This window comes from Bos javanicus, chromosome 2 (assembly GCF_032452875.1).
Source record: "Bos javanicus breed banteng chromosome 2, ARS-OSU_banteng_1.0, whole genome shotgun sequence".
Taxonomy (NCBI): Eukaryota; Metazoa; Chordata; class Mammalia; order Artiodactyla; family Bovidae; genus Bos; species Bos javanicus.
The window spans coordinates 72705253-72721144 of NC_083869.1; the positions used below are offsets into that span (position 1 = coordinate 72705253).

General features: G+C 52.7%; 1 protein-coding gene across 3 annotated transcripts in view; it reads left to right on the forward strand.

The window, feature by feature from the left end:
• The window catches only part of GLI2 (GLI family zinc finger 2), a 262634-nt gene that overhangs the window by 128894 nt on the left and 117848 nt on the right, over positions 1-15892 (forward strand). The window contains exon 1 of one of the 3 annotated variants that reach the window (XM_061440013.1): positions 8646-8840. The exons of the other annotated variants lie outside the window; for them this stretch is intronic. The gene's annotated coding sequence lies outside the window, so the exon portion shown is untranslated. Of the gene's footprint in view, positions 1-8645; positions 8841-15892 lie in introns of those variants that run through there. 3 annotated transcript variants of the gene reach the window in all.

A 15892-nucleotide genomic window follows, 5' to 3' on the forward strand; every position in this document is an offset into this window, starting at 1 on the left:
TTTCTCTTTGCAAACCCTCAGAGGCTGTAAGCCTCTTCATTCAGAGTCATGGTTGCTTTTAATTCTGTTGGTGCTATCCCTGGAGCAGTCACTCAGAGCATCTTTAGAGGGTTGATGGAAGCATTACTGCAGATACTTAAATTCCTTGAGACTGAGGTTGCCTGGGCATCTTTCTAGAGTGGTGGGGGTGGAAAGGGAGTTCATACTTGCTGGGGCTCAGGGCAGGGGGGTGGTACAGAGCATGGTGCATTTTGGAGCCAGATGAGAGTGGAATTGATTCCCAGGGCTGATGACCTTCAGTGAGTCACTTAACCTCCCTGAGGCTCAGTGTCTTTACTGTCAAGAAACAAGATATAAACAATCTGTGCAAGTAAATGGGTGTGTGTGTATCCATGGTACTGCGTGTGGCTGGTGGGTGATGCCTTCCCCTGTCCCATGTCCATAGATTCAAAGAATGATTAAGGCCTCCTTTGACACCCCCCCCCCCTCCACCTTGTTGGGTTGGGATGGGCAGAGCCAAATGAAGCTTTCTGAGGATGCAGGACTCCCGGGCCAGGGCCGAGCTGTGACCCGCAATGGCAGTCTTGGATGTTTCTTGGCACTCCCTCTCCTGGCTCCACCCTGGTCTGCTTGCCTCCTGCTGTTTTCCCTCTTGGGCCTTAGTGTCCCCCGGGCAGGATGGGGAAAGACACAAGCTGCTGAGTGACTGGAGGGCTTGGGCTCTCCCTAATGCCTTGTGTGGGCCCTCCACCTTGGGCTCCCATGCAACTCAGTAGCCAGTGGGCTACTTCTCACTGGGTACCTGGGCAGTGATGGAGGTGAGCTCGGACTCAAGACATCAGGAGGAGAAGAGGGAGGCTTAACCCTGGGGGATGCATACAACGTTGGGGGCCACAGGCTTTTAATCAACCGAATTCCCTCCACCCTTCCCTACTCCACTTATTACCTATTAAATAATTATCTCATTTGGAAAGTGTTTCTTAATGTAGGGCAGACTCCTCCCTGAGGCATGGGTTTTGCAATGGATTGTCTCCTGCGTGTTCCAGGTTGGGACAGGACTGGAGCAGTCTTGCCCCGGCAGTGCCTGTGCACGAGACTCAGTCCTGGCTGGGCTTTGCCAAGGCACAGCCAGGTGGGGCGTTGCCTCCCCGAGCCCCAAGATGACCTGGCTCATAGCTTCATTACAAAGATGCTCTTCATCGTCTCATAAAGGAGGTTGCCTGGGGCTGGGCAACCTCCAATTACTTGATATTTTCTGGGGCCCTCCCCAAACATCTGGCAATGACAGAGATGGAAGGGGCTTTTTTCCTTTTTACAGGTGAGGCCCTGGGGAGGGGAGGGACCATCCTGAAGTCATATACTGAGTTGGTTGTGAAAGTAGAAGCCAGGGCCTCCTGCCTGAGAGAATCCAGAGCTTTATCCACTTCATCCTTCCTTGGTCTTGGAATGTCATGTTCACCAAATGTGCCCCCCCTTTTGTAGGAAGGGGTTGTTTCCTGAAACCAGAGCTGGGAGACAAAGAGTGAGTGAGTGGTGAATGAAGACAGCTAAGCCTCACAGCAAACAACCCTATAGAGGAGCCTTCTTTTTTGTTATTAAAAAGTTATGCCTGCTTTCCAGATTGTGTGTAAACAGTCCTGAACCCCATATAGAAAAGCAGGCCTCGCCCCGCCCTGTCTGCTCCCAGAGGTCATCACAGTGGCTGGGCAGGCACGTGTCTTCCCTTGGCTACAGGATGGAAGATGGATGGGGTTGGAGAGGAAACTCAAGAGGTTGTGGGAGTTTGTCAAGGTCCCCCAGGTGGATCAGTGGCTGTGGACCAGGGCTGTGTCCAGACTTACTTCCTGGTCTACAGTCAACCCACGGCCAGGAATTTCTGTCTCCTTCACACTGTAAGATGCTGCAAGGCATGACTTTGGTCCCCGTGCCACCACGGAACTGGGTGGCATGCTATATGTCCCACCTTGCCTCACCTGGGCTCCTTCATCTGCTTGGTAGGGTCCCTCATCCTCTCCCTGCCTTCATCCTGGTCTTGAGACTCACTCCAGTTCTGGCCCAGGCCCTGGAAGCTCCCTGTGCTCAGGCTGGTTCTCAGTGTCATTGATAGAAGATCTAAAGGCTCCCCTTGGGAAAGGAGGGGTGGGATGAACTGGGAGATTAGGATTGACATCTGTATACTACTGTATGTAAAACAGATAACTAATGAGAACCTACTGTAGAGCTCAGGGAACTGTACTCCCTAAATAGGAAAGAAATCCAAAAAGAGGGGCTATATGTATACGTATAACTGATTTATTTGCTGTACAGCAGAAACTAATACAACATTATAAATCAACTAAACCCCAATAAAAATTTTTAAAAAATAGAAAAAGTAGAGGCTCCCCTTGGACTTGGCCCAAAGTCAGGACTCTGGGATTGGGACTCACCAGTGGTCACTGTTACCTGGAGTGGGGAAGGGGCACTTTGGTGTGAAGGATGAGTGGCTGAGCTGTGTAGAGGGACCCAGAGTGGGCATTTCAGACAGCTGTCCTGGTGGATCGGAAATGTGTGAAGGGTCTGGAGGGAACCTCTTTGCCTTGGGAGAAGGTTCGGTGGAAGATTCCACTGTGTGCAGGCAGGGGCTCATCATACAGCCTGGGCTCAACTCCACTGTTAATAGGTAGTCATTGAGGGTTCTAGAGCAGTGGAGGTGCTAGACACAGGGGATGAGGAAGGAGTTGGGCTCTGTAATTCAGTCGTTGCTTTTGAAGACAAAAAATCAGTCTCATGGTTTAGTCTCTAAGTCTGGCCGGGTCTTGGGCCCCCTGAGGAAGTGGACATGGTGGACTGCTGATGCCACAGCGGGGCAGACTCTCCACAGCCCCAGCGGTGCCCTCCCACCTCCCTGACCCTGGGTGTGTGAGAGCCTGCTGAGCTGAGCTCCTTTGTTAATACAGATGAAAAAGGCCTTAACCTGTGGGTGCTGAACTGCCCAACCTGAAAAGGTGACTTGGCTGCCTGCACAGCAAGTGCTAAGAGGCTCACGAGCTGGCCTGTCTACCCTACAGACTCATTACCGCTGGACCACAGTGGAATCGCAGAGCTAGGTAGGGATTGTGTCTGCAGGCTCCGACAGCTCTGTGGATTTCAATGAGCTGATCGCTTGTCATTTTTTATTAATGAGCGAGTGCCTGATTCATTATACATCTGAGGGGTGAGCCACCCGAGATGGGGAGGAGGAACATGGAGACGCACAGCCGCCATGGAAGGGGTGAAGTGGCCCACACGTGTGTCTTTTCTTCCTCTTTTCCCAAAAGAAACAAGTCAGAAAAGGTGTCTGTCTTGGGCAGGCCAAGACAGATGACCTGCTGTGTGATGACAAAGGGGAGGTGGCCGGATGGTCCCTTAGTCTGGGGGCTGCAGCACTTGGGGAATTCTCTGTGGCCACTTTCCCCTGGTTTCTTTAGTTCAAAGTCCCCTGCTTACCTGTGCCTTGACCAGGGTTGGGTGGGGGGTGGCGGTGAGCAGAGGGAAGCCAGGCTCCCCAAGCCTGGGACTGTTGATGAAGGAAAGGCTCAGCGAGCCCAGATGTCTATGAAGGAGGTCCTCGAGGAGACCTGGAATGCACTTCGGGTGAGCGCTGGCCCAAAAGGCATTTGCTAAATGTTTGTGGGATGAACACATGCCTGCATGGGAGATGCCTCCTAACAGCAGGACGCAGTTCACCCGCCACGCTGCCAGCCCTCGCCCTGTGCCAGGCTTCCTGTTGGGCGCTGGAGACACGGCAGTCCTCACTTTCTGGGAGCTCCCGGGAGTCCTGGGTTCTGTCTGTCCTGTCCCTGCACCAGCTGTGGGATTTCAGACACTCTTGTTTCCTTATCTGCAAGATATGCTGAGCAGTGTCTGCCTGCTGCCTCTCCCTTGGGATGGATCAGCTGTGAGAGCTGGAAGCCTTTGGCAGGGGCTGTGGGTCTACCAGGAGCACCTGGCATCCAGGTGAGCTGGCCAGGCTTGCCTTGCCTGGCAGGTGGGGACTGAGCTTTTAAGGAGACCTGTAGCATCCTTCTCAATATAATAGTTCCCCTGTGCACGTGTTGAGCAGGTGCTCCGTGATTCTGGGTGAACGAGAGGGGTCTCCAACAGCCCTGGGGAAGTGGGAGGTGGCCGTGCTCCCCGTCAGTCGTCTGTGTGTCTTTGGTATGAGAGCATCACAGGAGCAGCCATGGCCACACAGCCGGCTGTAGGCTCTGTCACATTCCAGCTGTTTCCACTGGTGTTTGCAGCATCTGCTTCCTCAGGTTATAAGATGATGGGAGTCCTGGGAACAGCCTTTGCTGTGGCTGAACCATTGGAGGACCTGGCTTAGATTACTCACAACTTGACCTCCTTTCCTCAGGCCAGCAGGTCAGTGAGAAGAGGATGTGTCCACTGGGGGGCCTGAGAGAGGCCTTGGGAGACCCTGGGAGCATGAGGTCTGCTTTGAGTTCCCCTGAGAAGGGCTCTCAAAGACACCTGCTGCCCCCTCCACACCCAGCCTTCTGCAGCCCTGGCCAGTGACCACACTGCCCCCAGTGAAGGATTGTGTGAGCCGCCAGTGCCTGCCCCTCAGCACCCCAAGAGGACCAGCCCTGGCTGTGGAGTCCATCCCAGCCTTCTCTGCCCTGATGATGCGCTGTCTGCTTTGCTTCAAGCCCTAGGACGCAACAGACATAACACACAGATCCGTATTCTGTTGTAATCAAATGCTTAGTGGCTTCCAGTTTGCTTCATTATGAGGATTGTATTGTATTTTTAATTTTTTTAAATTAATTTTTATTAGAGTATAGTTGATTTGCAGTGTTGTATTAGTTTGACATGTGCAGCAAAGTGATTCAGTTAAATGTATACATATATCTGCTTTCAGATTCTTTCCTACATAGGCCATTACAGGGTACTTAGTAGAGTTCCCTGTGCTAAACAGCAGGTCCTTATTAGTTATCTCTTTGTGACCCTGTGGACTGTAGCCTACCAGGCTTCTCCGTCCATGGGATTTTCCAGGCAAGAATACTGGAGTGGGTTACCATTTCCTTCTCCAGGGGATCTTCCCGACCCAGGGATCGAACCCAGGTCTCCCGCATTGGAGGCAGACACTTTAACCTCTGAGCCACCAGGGAAGACTATTGTATCTACAGTAGTGTGTATATGTCAGTCCAGTCTCCCAGCTTATCCCACCCCACTCCTTCCCCTTTAATAACCATAAGTGTATTTTTTGTATCTGTGACTCTATTTCTGTTTTGTAAATAGGTTCTTTTGTACCTTTTTTTTTAGATTCCTCATATAAGCGATATCATATGATATTTAATCTTTCTCTAGGGACTGTATCTTTAAGTAGAAGTTTTAACTATAGTTATGCAGTTTCCCAGCACATTGTGGGTCACCTGGAAACCCACTCACACATTATTCACTATGGAAAAATGCATCTGGGGTCCAAATCATTGGTTTGCAAAATGCTGAACTTGGGGAACACAATTCATTTGTAAGTGGGAACAGCCTGGATTCAGAATAAAATCAAGGTTCTGACGTGTCCTGTCTCACAAAGGCAAAGATAAGCCCGGAGAGGATGAGGCTAGGGGAGCCTAGTCAGGAAGGCTGGTGCTCAGAAGAGGCAGGGTTGCAAGGGCAGAAGGGAGGCTGTGTGCTGGGCCTGTGGGCACATTAGATCAGTGAGAAGGCCAGCTTATCAGCTAAATGGCCCATTTTGGGGGGGCGACCAGAGAGGTAGACAGCTTTCCAAGGGTGGTCACTCGATTTGGCCATCGACTGCAGGGCTTTGGTGGGGCCACGTTTTCCAGGGTGTGGAGAATCCGTGTCAGAGTGGGATGCTTCCTGAGGGTGGAGTGGGGACAGACCAGTTGGGGACCCGAGGGAGCTGCTGTGGTCCTCCTCTGTGGCTTTGCTGCTAAGCTATGTCTGTTTTCTACCTGCTGTCTCTAGTGTGGCTTCCTTGGGGCCAAGGCAGCTTGAAATGATCCTCTGGGCCTGTGAGTAATGTTCTCTGCTGGTGTGTTTATGTGTCTGGGGGAAAGAGAGAGAGAGTCGTAGATGGTGGACTTCCTGGAGGAGATTCTACTAGAATCCCCTCTAAAGATTGTAGTAGAATCTCTACTAGAATCTCCAGATTCTTCCTGGAGAAGATCCCCTGGAGGAGGGCACGGCAACCAACTCTAGTATTCCTGTCTGGAGAATCCCATGGACAGAGGAGCCTGGTGGGCTACAGTCTGTAGGGTTGCAGAGTCAGACCTGACTTGCACACACAGGGCATTTGTCAGGAGGACATTTCTTAAAGCTCCCTTAAGCTTGGTGGAAGAAAACTAGCTTACTGCTGCATGTGGAAGGTCTGAACAGGAGGGCAAACACCTTGGGAAGGGCTAACTGGAGATGGGTGTGGGGCCCGGAGAGCAGCCCTTTTTGTGGGGTGTCCGTGGTTGGGCCAGGAGCTGTCTCATTCTGGCCCAAGGGAACGGAAGAACGATGACATCCTGTGGTCCTGTCCCCTCAGGCCACCTCACTTCCGTCTCTGAGTAGGGTTGGGGGTGGGGCGGGCTGTATAAATCCAGCTTGAGCTTCTAGCAAGTTTAGAGGCATAATTGTAGCGATTTGGGAGGCTCCAGACAGCCACATGCCTTAAGTCAGGAAGCATCTCCCTGGATGATTGAGAGCAAGTAGCTGCTAGGCGAGTTCTCAATTGTCTGGGGAGGAGCCCCGGCTCCCACCTGCACCACAGCTTGCTTCGTTGTGTCCTTGCCACCAGGAGAGGCTCTGGCCTGCAGCCTCCCACCCCATCCCCAGACCTTGCGCTCCCCCCAGGCTGAGGCTAAGTTTGGGTCACTTCCCTTGTTTTTTTTTTTTTTTGTGGGCTCTGTGGTGCCATCTGAGGCCATACCACCCAAGAAGGGGCCTGCTTTTTCATTTTGCTGACCCAGGAGGTTTGGGGATGAGCTTTTTGTGTAATCAACCAAGACAAACCTCTGACCCTTTGCATCTCCACCCATCCCATCTGGTTTGGCAGTCTCCTCCGCACCCTCCTATCCCAGGAAGTAGCCTTGACTCAGCTCCAGCCCTGCTGTTCGGAGAGTGGAGGAAGTGAGCAGGCCTGAATGGTGCTCACCTGGGATCCAGAGGCCCCAGTGATGCCCAGGTCCTGTGGGTGGGGCCTCTTCTGAGTGTGGGGCCTCGCTGGGGGCTCTGTTTCTGGGGCCAAAGGCTGGCAGTGTGCCCTGGGCAGGTCAAAGATGGGACAGAGGTGATGGTGATGGGCAGGCGGGCCACACCCAGCCTGGTGCCTCGTGCCCGTGGGCTGCACTGCCAGGACTTTGAGTGAAGGATGCACTTGGTGTTTCTGCACACAGTTCCTTCAAGATCCCAGGGAAGACCATGACGGCCTGGGCTGCCTTCCTGACGTAGGAGTGGGTTCCACAGGCTCTGCCCTCTCTGTACGAAGCTGTCTTGCTTTGGGAGCCTCCAGGTGTGCTCCTGACAGCTTAAGTGGGAGGATTTGGAGGGTGGGGGCAGGGGTGATGTTGGCCACACTCAGTGGGTCCCTGTGGCGACGTGGAATCGGGGACCTTCTTTTAAAGAGGAGTGGAACTCCAAAGGGTCAGGGTGTGGGGAGGGGTAGATGGCTCAGAAGCCTCCCTCCTCCTGGTCACGCCTTTCCTCCCTGCTTCCCCCTTTCCATTCCTGAGGTGAATTTCTAGCCTCTTGTATTTTTGTTAATCCCATTAAGTCAGGCTGTCCCTTTGGGGACAGAATGGCCACCTTTCATTTTCATGATGCCTTGAGATCAAATGGGAGAAAGGGTCCAGAATGTCCTTGGGGGTAAAAGGGCCGAAGATGACAATGATACTGATCACTTCCCACCCCAGTGGGCCCCTCCCCTCTGTGAGCAGAAAATACAGAATTCTTCCACCAGTTTGGCACCTGGCGAAAGTGGTGTGGGAGCAAGGTGGAGGCTTTGTAGATCAGTGGTCCTGGCCGACCTCCCCCCGGCAGGTCCACAAGCTGTGTTTGATGGGCACTGCTTGTCCCAAGGTAATTGCCATGGCCCCCCTCTCTATTGAAGGGGAATGAAAGAAGAAGGGTGAGCTTCCATAGCCTGGGGAGAATTCTACACTCAAAAGACAAACTCTGTACGTGTCATTTCTGCCAGTTGGCTTGGGGTCACATCCTCTGTGACCCCTGCCTGTGAAGGGCCACTCTGCAGGCCTCTGCTCCCTAGCTCTGTGGCTCTCAGTGTCTGCACAGGACCAGGGAATCCTCCAGAGATTCCTTGGGGACAGTGGCCTGGGGTCCACTTGCACCTTGAGCAAGTCACCTTCCCTTTCCTGGGCTCCGTTTCCCCTTCCTCCTCCGGGTCCGGATGGACCCCTGAGGTCCCAGCCAGCTCCCTCTCCCTCACTGGGGGCTGCAGAGCAGGGAGCTTGAGGCACTGCGGCCCCCCAGCTCCAGACCCTTGCCCCGGGACAGCCCAGCCCCGTGGAGGACCGGCGGACAGGCAGCTTCTCCCAGCAGGAAGGCGCTACAGTTCCCAGGCCAGAAACGTTCCCCGTAGGGAGGTGAACACGCTGCCCGCAGCGGCAGCCGGATCCCCCAGTCCAGCCGGCCTTTAGATTAGCCGCGTTCTTAAACCCTCCCGAACAAGGGAGCGAGCGCCGGTCATCAATGATTCATGCGCTCCGCCTCCCTCCCGGCGGCCACTTGATGTTCCCTCCCGCTGCTCCATCCCGAGGCTCCGGCGGCCTCTCGCCCGCCCGGCGACACCCTCCCCCGCACGGCCGCCCCTCCAGGCGGGTGGCATTCCTCCTCCCTCCCGGCCGCGCTGGGTAAGTTGAAGGAGAAAGACCGCTTTCCCGCGACGCTTCAAGTGGAAATGAGGAGGCGGCTGCTCTTGTTTGCACAGGCCTGGCCTGCAGGTTCTGCTGCCGCGTCGCCGCGCTCCAAGTTTGAAGTTGGGAGCATGAGTAGGGCCCAGCCAGGGGGAAGCTGGCTGGGGGAGGTAGGGGGAGAGGTGGGGGCGGGAATGCAAAGAGCTGAGGTGGGGGGGTGGGGAGGCAGGACTTTGGCCACTAGAGAGAAAGAGAGATAGAGAACAGAATTCGAAAGAAAGTGAAGTGACTCCTGCTTGGCGAAGGGAAGGAAGAGGTTGTCAGGGATTGTGTAGGAGGCAAATTCACGTCGTCAATTGCAGGATTTCTTCGCAGCTCCTCCTCCGGGACAGACAGCCCCTGAAACTCTCTGGGTGCCCAGGAGAACTTTGAACTGGGAGCTTCTCCTGAGATCTGGCGAACTGGGGAGTCTGGGAGCTCAGCCTTCACCGCTGCAATTCCCTGGTGGTCTCAGCGGCAAGGAGGATTCGCAGACAAGAATCTTTATTGTCTGTGGAGCCTCAGCTCCGAGTTACTTAGAAAAACATGTGTGTGTTAAAGCCGAGCTTCCCTGGGGAAGACACTGTGTTCGCATGAGGAATGAATTTGGGAAAAGTTGAATTGAGGAGAGGAAGAAACAAAATCGTATTCAGAAGGAATGTTCTCGAGGCTTGGCAAAATCTGGAAGACACTTTCTTTCATTGTCTCTTTTTAACATCCTTTTGATTCTTTCTTCTGGCTTCCAAGTCCTTACTTGTCTTAGCCTTCAGGTCCCCAGGAAAGAAGCTCCCAGGGGTCCTGAAAGTGGGGAACTTGTTCCAGTGGGGGCGATGGTGCCCCTGAGGCCTTGGGAGAGCCTCCCTGGTGTAGCGGAATTCACACTCTCCAGGGAGGGCCAAGGAGGGACAGAGGCCCTCCTCAAGGGCTGGTCCCTGGGACATCTGTGTTTTCCCCTTCGCTAGTTGGAAACAGAGAGTTACAGAGGGAGGTAAGGTCTTCTTGGCAGCTGCCTCTGGGGAAGTGGTGACACGACCCCACCATGTCAAATCAGAGACTGCTTGTGCTAAAGGAGAAGTGTTGGAAACCTACACGTAGTGGACGTAGTCGAACAGCTGCTGTCAGCTGGAAATATGCTTCTCTGTGTTATAAAGGGAAACCTTCCCAGGCAGAGGGAGCCGCGTGTCATTGCCCTATGAGGGGGCAGGAGGAGAGAGGAAAAGTCACTGTCCCTGGAACATGGTGAGGGACCAGGGAAAGGTGGGGATGAGATGAGAGAGGAGATGGGCCCCCTGGTGTCACAGGCATTGAGAATTGGGGACCCCCCCCCCGATCCTCAGGGCAGCAGAAGGACACACCCGATTGTCATGTGGAATAAACTCACTCTCGTGGCCGTGCTGAGACAGGGCTGGAGGGATGGGGCAGATGGCCTTGGAGGGGACCAAGACAGGGCCTAGCAGAGATGAGCATGGCCTCGCCTGGAGCTGGGTGGGGAGGGTGCTTCCTCTGGCCAGCTGTTGGTGAGTCAGGGGTGGACTATAGTCAGGGGGCCAAGGCCCTGGACATTTGAGTACAAAGTGCCATTCAGTATAATGGACACAGCTCAATCTTGCCCATTTGTGGTTTTTAAACAAATCATGATCCCTACCTTCCAAACAGTTTAAGGTTTTTTTTCCTAGCCAGCCCCATCACAAACTTTTGAAGCATGAAATGAATTTTGCTGCCCCCCGCCAATAGGATCCTTTCCCTAGATAATGGATTTTATGAAATGGCTATAATCCTCCCAGGTAATGAGCGAAAGCTACACTCTCCAGTTGGACCCGGCATTCCTCTTCCTGATTTATGATGTATTGGTTAAAATAGTAAACTGATAGCAGTCGCAAAATAGTCATCAATCACTAGGCAGTGTTGTTTAAACTATAGAAAGGTTTCCAGAAGGGATATGCTAGAAGCCAGCAAAGGAACAGTTTGGCAGTACCAAAGGCGTAAAGCACCAATGAAAGCAAATCTATGTGCTTGTATTTCGAAGTTGGAGAAATGGAGTGAGGAAGGAACTGCAGGCAAGCCTGTTCTCAAAGGTCAAGGGATGTCCCCTCCTGGGCTCCAGACTGCAGGGGGTCCACGGCTCTCTCCATTTGACTTGTAGTTTGTTTCTCTTTCTAGACATTTTTGGAAATGTCCCCAGTTTCTAATACGTATAAGAATGTTGGGCTAATGGGTGGTGTTGAGTTTTAAAGCAAAGCCTATCAAACATCTAAGTGGCGTCAGTGTATTTTAACTAACACTGGAGTACAGAGCCTTAAAGTGTTGGTTGGTGCTTGAGAGACTGATATTCTTGGGAGGCGGGGAGGGGGGCAGAAAGCTTGGTTTGGTTTGCAGCATTGTTTTCACAGAATTGCTCCGTCTCAGTGAGTTATTTCATAACTGTGAATTACTTCTATCAGTTTAAGTGGAAAACTTTCCCATCATTGGCTGAATGAATGAATGAATGAATGGGAGAAAAACTGTGACGATCTGTGTCATGTCTAGGTAACCCCCTCCCCATTTTATAGCTGAGGAAACTGAGTCCTGGGAGAAGGGAGCAACTTGGCTTGGGTCTTGTAGGGAATTGGTGAAGTTGTCTGGAGTGGGATGGACCCCAGTCAAGGTGCAATTCTCAATGACATCGACCAGAACTTGAGCTTTGCAGGTGACATTGATCCGTAGTTGTGTCCGTGTAGTACTAGCCCTGCATTGGAGGGCAGGGTATAAAGTCGGCAGCAGGTGACCCCTGTGGTGAGATTGCATGGGTGCCTCTGCCCCTCCCAAGGGCTGTGCCACATGCCAGCTTCACACCCAGCTCCTGCTAGAGGGCCACCCGGCCTCTGGTTGGAGCCCAGTGCCAGGAGCCCCAGAGCCTCCGGATGGCTGTCATCCGACCCCCTGAAACTTCCCTTTTTTATGGAGCCTCCTACAGAGCTGGCAGCCAGCAGGCATGCAGTAAATGCAACCCGTGTCCACTGAAAGCTTACTGCTTTCAGTTCAGTAAGCAGCCATCAGGCACCAACTCTCTGGGCCAGGCCCCGTGCCAGCTTGCAAATGGAAGTTCAATAAGAGATGGTTGGAAAGGCCACTTGGGATCTGGGACAAGGCTGTCAAGCCCTGTCCTGGAGGTCAGCACTCCCAAATTGAAGAACGAAAATGCCAGGACTTGGAGGAATAGATGGGAAAGAGTGACTCATGACTGCACTAGCCTTGAACTAGTGAACTAGTGACCTAGGAGAACGAGGCAGCCCTTCCCTCCGGCCCTTCCTGCAGGCCACAGCCACCAGGCTTCCGCAGGGGCCCTGATGCCGACACCCCTGGGAGCCTTCCTTATCCTAAGTCATGGCTTTTATCTTGAGAGGGGCTGCATCCCCATGCCTGCAGTAAGCTGGACGTGGTGGGCACTTTGTGAGCATTTGCCTTCCAAATGCACAGAAGGGGCTGGCTTTTTGGAAACCTTCCCTCCAGGGGTCCTTGCAGGGCTGGAGATCCTAGCCTAGGCCTCTCCATCCCTTCTCCCCTCCCCACCAACTCTGTCCTGACACCTGGCCAGCCGCACCCACCCAGGACAGAAACTTTTCTGTCCCTCTGTGCACCTGGCTGTCCAAAGGTGAGTGCTAAGCACATCCAATCTGCACTCTTCTCAAGGTGCGGTTTGCACAGGACGGCTTTTGTTCTTGTTAGAGTCGCTAACCTCTAAATCTATTTAACACCCCTTCCCTGGTTGTCCATCATTATGACACATGATTTTCCAAAGGATTTACTATTAGTTAGCAGCACAGGGCTTTCTCCCTGGGGTCGCAGCTACTTGCAGTGAAGAAAATGCATGTTCAATGTAGCAATTTGTCTTTTTTTTTATATATTTATTATAAGAGTAAATGAGTTATTGTTGGAGACTTCAATATTATTGCAAATTAGGTGCTGCACATGGAGCCAGGCCCATTTATTATGTTTTCCAACTCCCACGGCAAGCACACCCGTTCAGAAACCAGCGGAGAATTCGGACCCTTCCCAGGGGGCACCGGGGGGGGGGCGCTCAGGGTCTTCGCACTGTGCCGGGGTCGAAGGAGATAGGGAGCTGCCTGCTGAGGCAGGGAGGCAATACGGAGTTTGTCCTTGTGCCAGGCAGTCAGCGGTGGGCAGCCAAGTCAGCAGGCTGGAGCAGGTGGCAGCAACATGACCTCAGACCATGACACCCGCCCTGTGACCTGCTCCCAGCCCATGTGGGGCAGTCAAGAAGCTGAGGTTGAAGATCTGTGCCTGGGGGTCCCTGGGGCCATGACCTCACTTCTGGCCTGGTGGTCCAGCCTCAGAGGCTGCATTTGTGTTCTGATTTGGGATGAGCTTCTGAGGGATGGAGTGGTGGTGGCTGGACCCTTGCTGAGGTGTTGCTGTACCTGCTCACCCTGTTTGATAGCCGCTGCCTGGTCTGGAAGTGGACATGGGGGCTTCAGGATGCTCAGAAGAGAGCTGGGTCCTGTCCACCAGAGCTGAATTCCATGGGGCAGAGTGAGAGGGCCCCATCCCATCAGAGCCAAGAAAGGGTGGGCAGAGACCCTGGCATGCAGGCTCTTCTCGAGGCTGGAGAACCAAGGGAAGGCCACCTAGCCAGTGGTCCAGTGGCCAGGGACACAGGCTTTTGCAGACCAACCAGCCCAGATCAGAGTCCTGGCTGTGTGTTCCCTCTTGTTTGTGTGATCGTGGACAAGATGCTCAGTCATGCTCTGACCTTCAGGTTCTCTTCTATAAAATGAGGCTGATAACCCATAAGCATCATTGAGATTTGATACTCATGTCTCTTGAACCCTTAGCATGGTACTCAGCCCAGAGGAAGGGCTCAAAATGTTATTTGTTCAATTTACTCTTCCATGGGCTTTTCTGAAAAGGAGAGGCTTAAACCTTAAACATGAATTATTCACTTGATTTGATTGTAGTAGTAACATATGTGAATGGCAGGTGCAGAGGGATCCCTCCCTCCACACCACCGCCCAGACAGAGCCCGTGGTGAAATCTTGGGCCATGTGCTTGCATTTCCTTCTGTGTCCACATATTATACACACACATCTATCTTCTTCTTTTTTTTTTAACAAAATGAGATCATATTGTATTGCCTGCTTTGGAACCTTTTCACTGGCCAGGGCATCCTGCCCACTTCACCACCCCCTGTCATTAAAATTCTACCACTGCTGTTCTCAAACGTTTTGGTCTCTGGACTCCTTTATGCTCTTAAAAATTATGGAGAACTCCAAAGAGGTTTTTCAGAAGTGTTGTATCTATCGATATTTACCATTTTCAAAATTCCAGCTGAAAAATGTGAAAGATATTTTCAACTCATCCTAAGATAATAGTTACAAAGCCACTTCAAGTTAAGGAAAACAAGCCATTTTTAGGAAAAATGTTTTCCAAAACAAAAAGAAAATGAGAAGAATGACCTTGTTTTTCAACTTCATGTACCTCTTAACTGTCTGGTCTTATAGAAGGTAGCTTTTTCATATGTTTCCTGCATTTGATCTGTTCCGTGGTAGCCTCTGGGAACCGCCACTGTCCACTCATGAGACAGCAAGAGGGAAAAAGATAACATTTTAGTAAAAGATAAAGATAGTTTGACTTTGTGGAACCTCTGAGAGAGCCTTGGGGTCCTCAGGGATCTTTATGCTCTGGTCCCCTTTTTAATGCCTGGAGAGTGTTTGCAGCCTCCCCAGCTGAGGCTGGGCCATAAGCATCCCTAGAGCAGTCAAAGGCTCCCTGGACAATGTTCTTCCTCTGAGCATTTGGCTGCATCTTTCTCCCCATTACCTTACGATGGAACCGACGTCAAACCTTGCTTATGTGCAGGGTGTGTAACTGCTGAGAGCGTTTCATACCTCTTTGGTCACCTTTGGTGTCGACGCCCAGGGTCTTCAGCCAGCCCAGCACCTCACCCAGATCAACTTCTTTGTCCAGAGGCTGGTCCAGGAGGAAACTGCTGCCCCAGGGTCTAGCCACACGGGAAAGCCCCCAGGTCCTGCCTGTCCTCACCCCAGAGCGCTTCTGGCCTCAGGCCATGGTCCCTTCTGGCACCCGAAAGGCCAGAATGACGACGTAGAACTGAACAGGGCTGCTCTTCCAGAACCGCCCCTCAGGCCAACAGAGCCTACTCTGTGAGGGCTCTGTAGGTTTGTGCGAGGGCCCCTGTTTGCCTTGGCGTTGGCCTGATTGCTCGTCTGGCTGGCCAGCCCTTTTCAAAAACTGGCTGCGGTGTTCTGAAACTTTATTTTTCAAGAATTCCTGGACCTGGAGCAAGGAGGAAAAAAGTTACGACAATGATCAAAAGAACCAGTAGCCAAAGTAGAATGGTAAGGATTTGGAGATACTGAGAATCATCAGAGAGCAGCATAGATCACCTGTTAGGAGAGAGGCTCGTGGTGGGTGGCTGGGAGCCATGGCCCCGTGTATGTGGAGCAAGGCCGTGCCGACTTCTCCCCACGTCAGCGTTTGGGGAAAAGATGGATGTGCCTGGAAGCGGCTGCACTCCTGTCTGTGTAAGCAGGGCCCACGTCGAACATCCATGGGTGGCATCCATCATCCACGACCTGTAGCATTTGTACTGGTTGTTTATGGTCTCCTGGCGTGCATTGTTTTCTCGGGGCTGAAATATAGCACGCTAATGAGGTATCTCTCTGCTCAGGAGGACGCGGGCGGCTTGGAAAGATGCCTCGGCAGGATGCTGACTAGTTTGTCAACAGCTGCATGCTGTGGCAGCTGCTGTCCGTGCAAAGAAGAAAAAGGAGTGTGGAGGGTGGTGCTGGGAGAAGCTACAGGGAGGACGCAGTGGGGGTTGGGTGCCTGGGAACCTCAGTTCAGTCAAGGGTGTGCCGGAGGTGACTTTCATTTGGGGTATGTGTTCCTGGGACTGACGGCCCTAGGGCCAGCAATCACTCAGTGGAATGTGGCTGGGGGAGGGCTGGGGGGACAGGTAGACCTGGGTTTGGGTCCTGGATTTCTCCCCA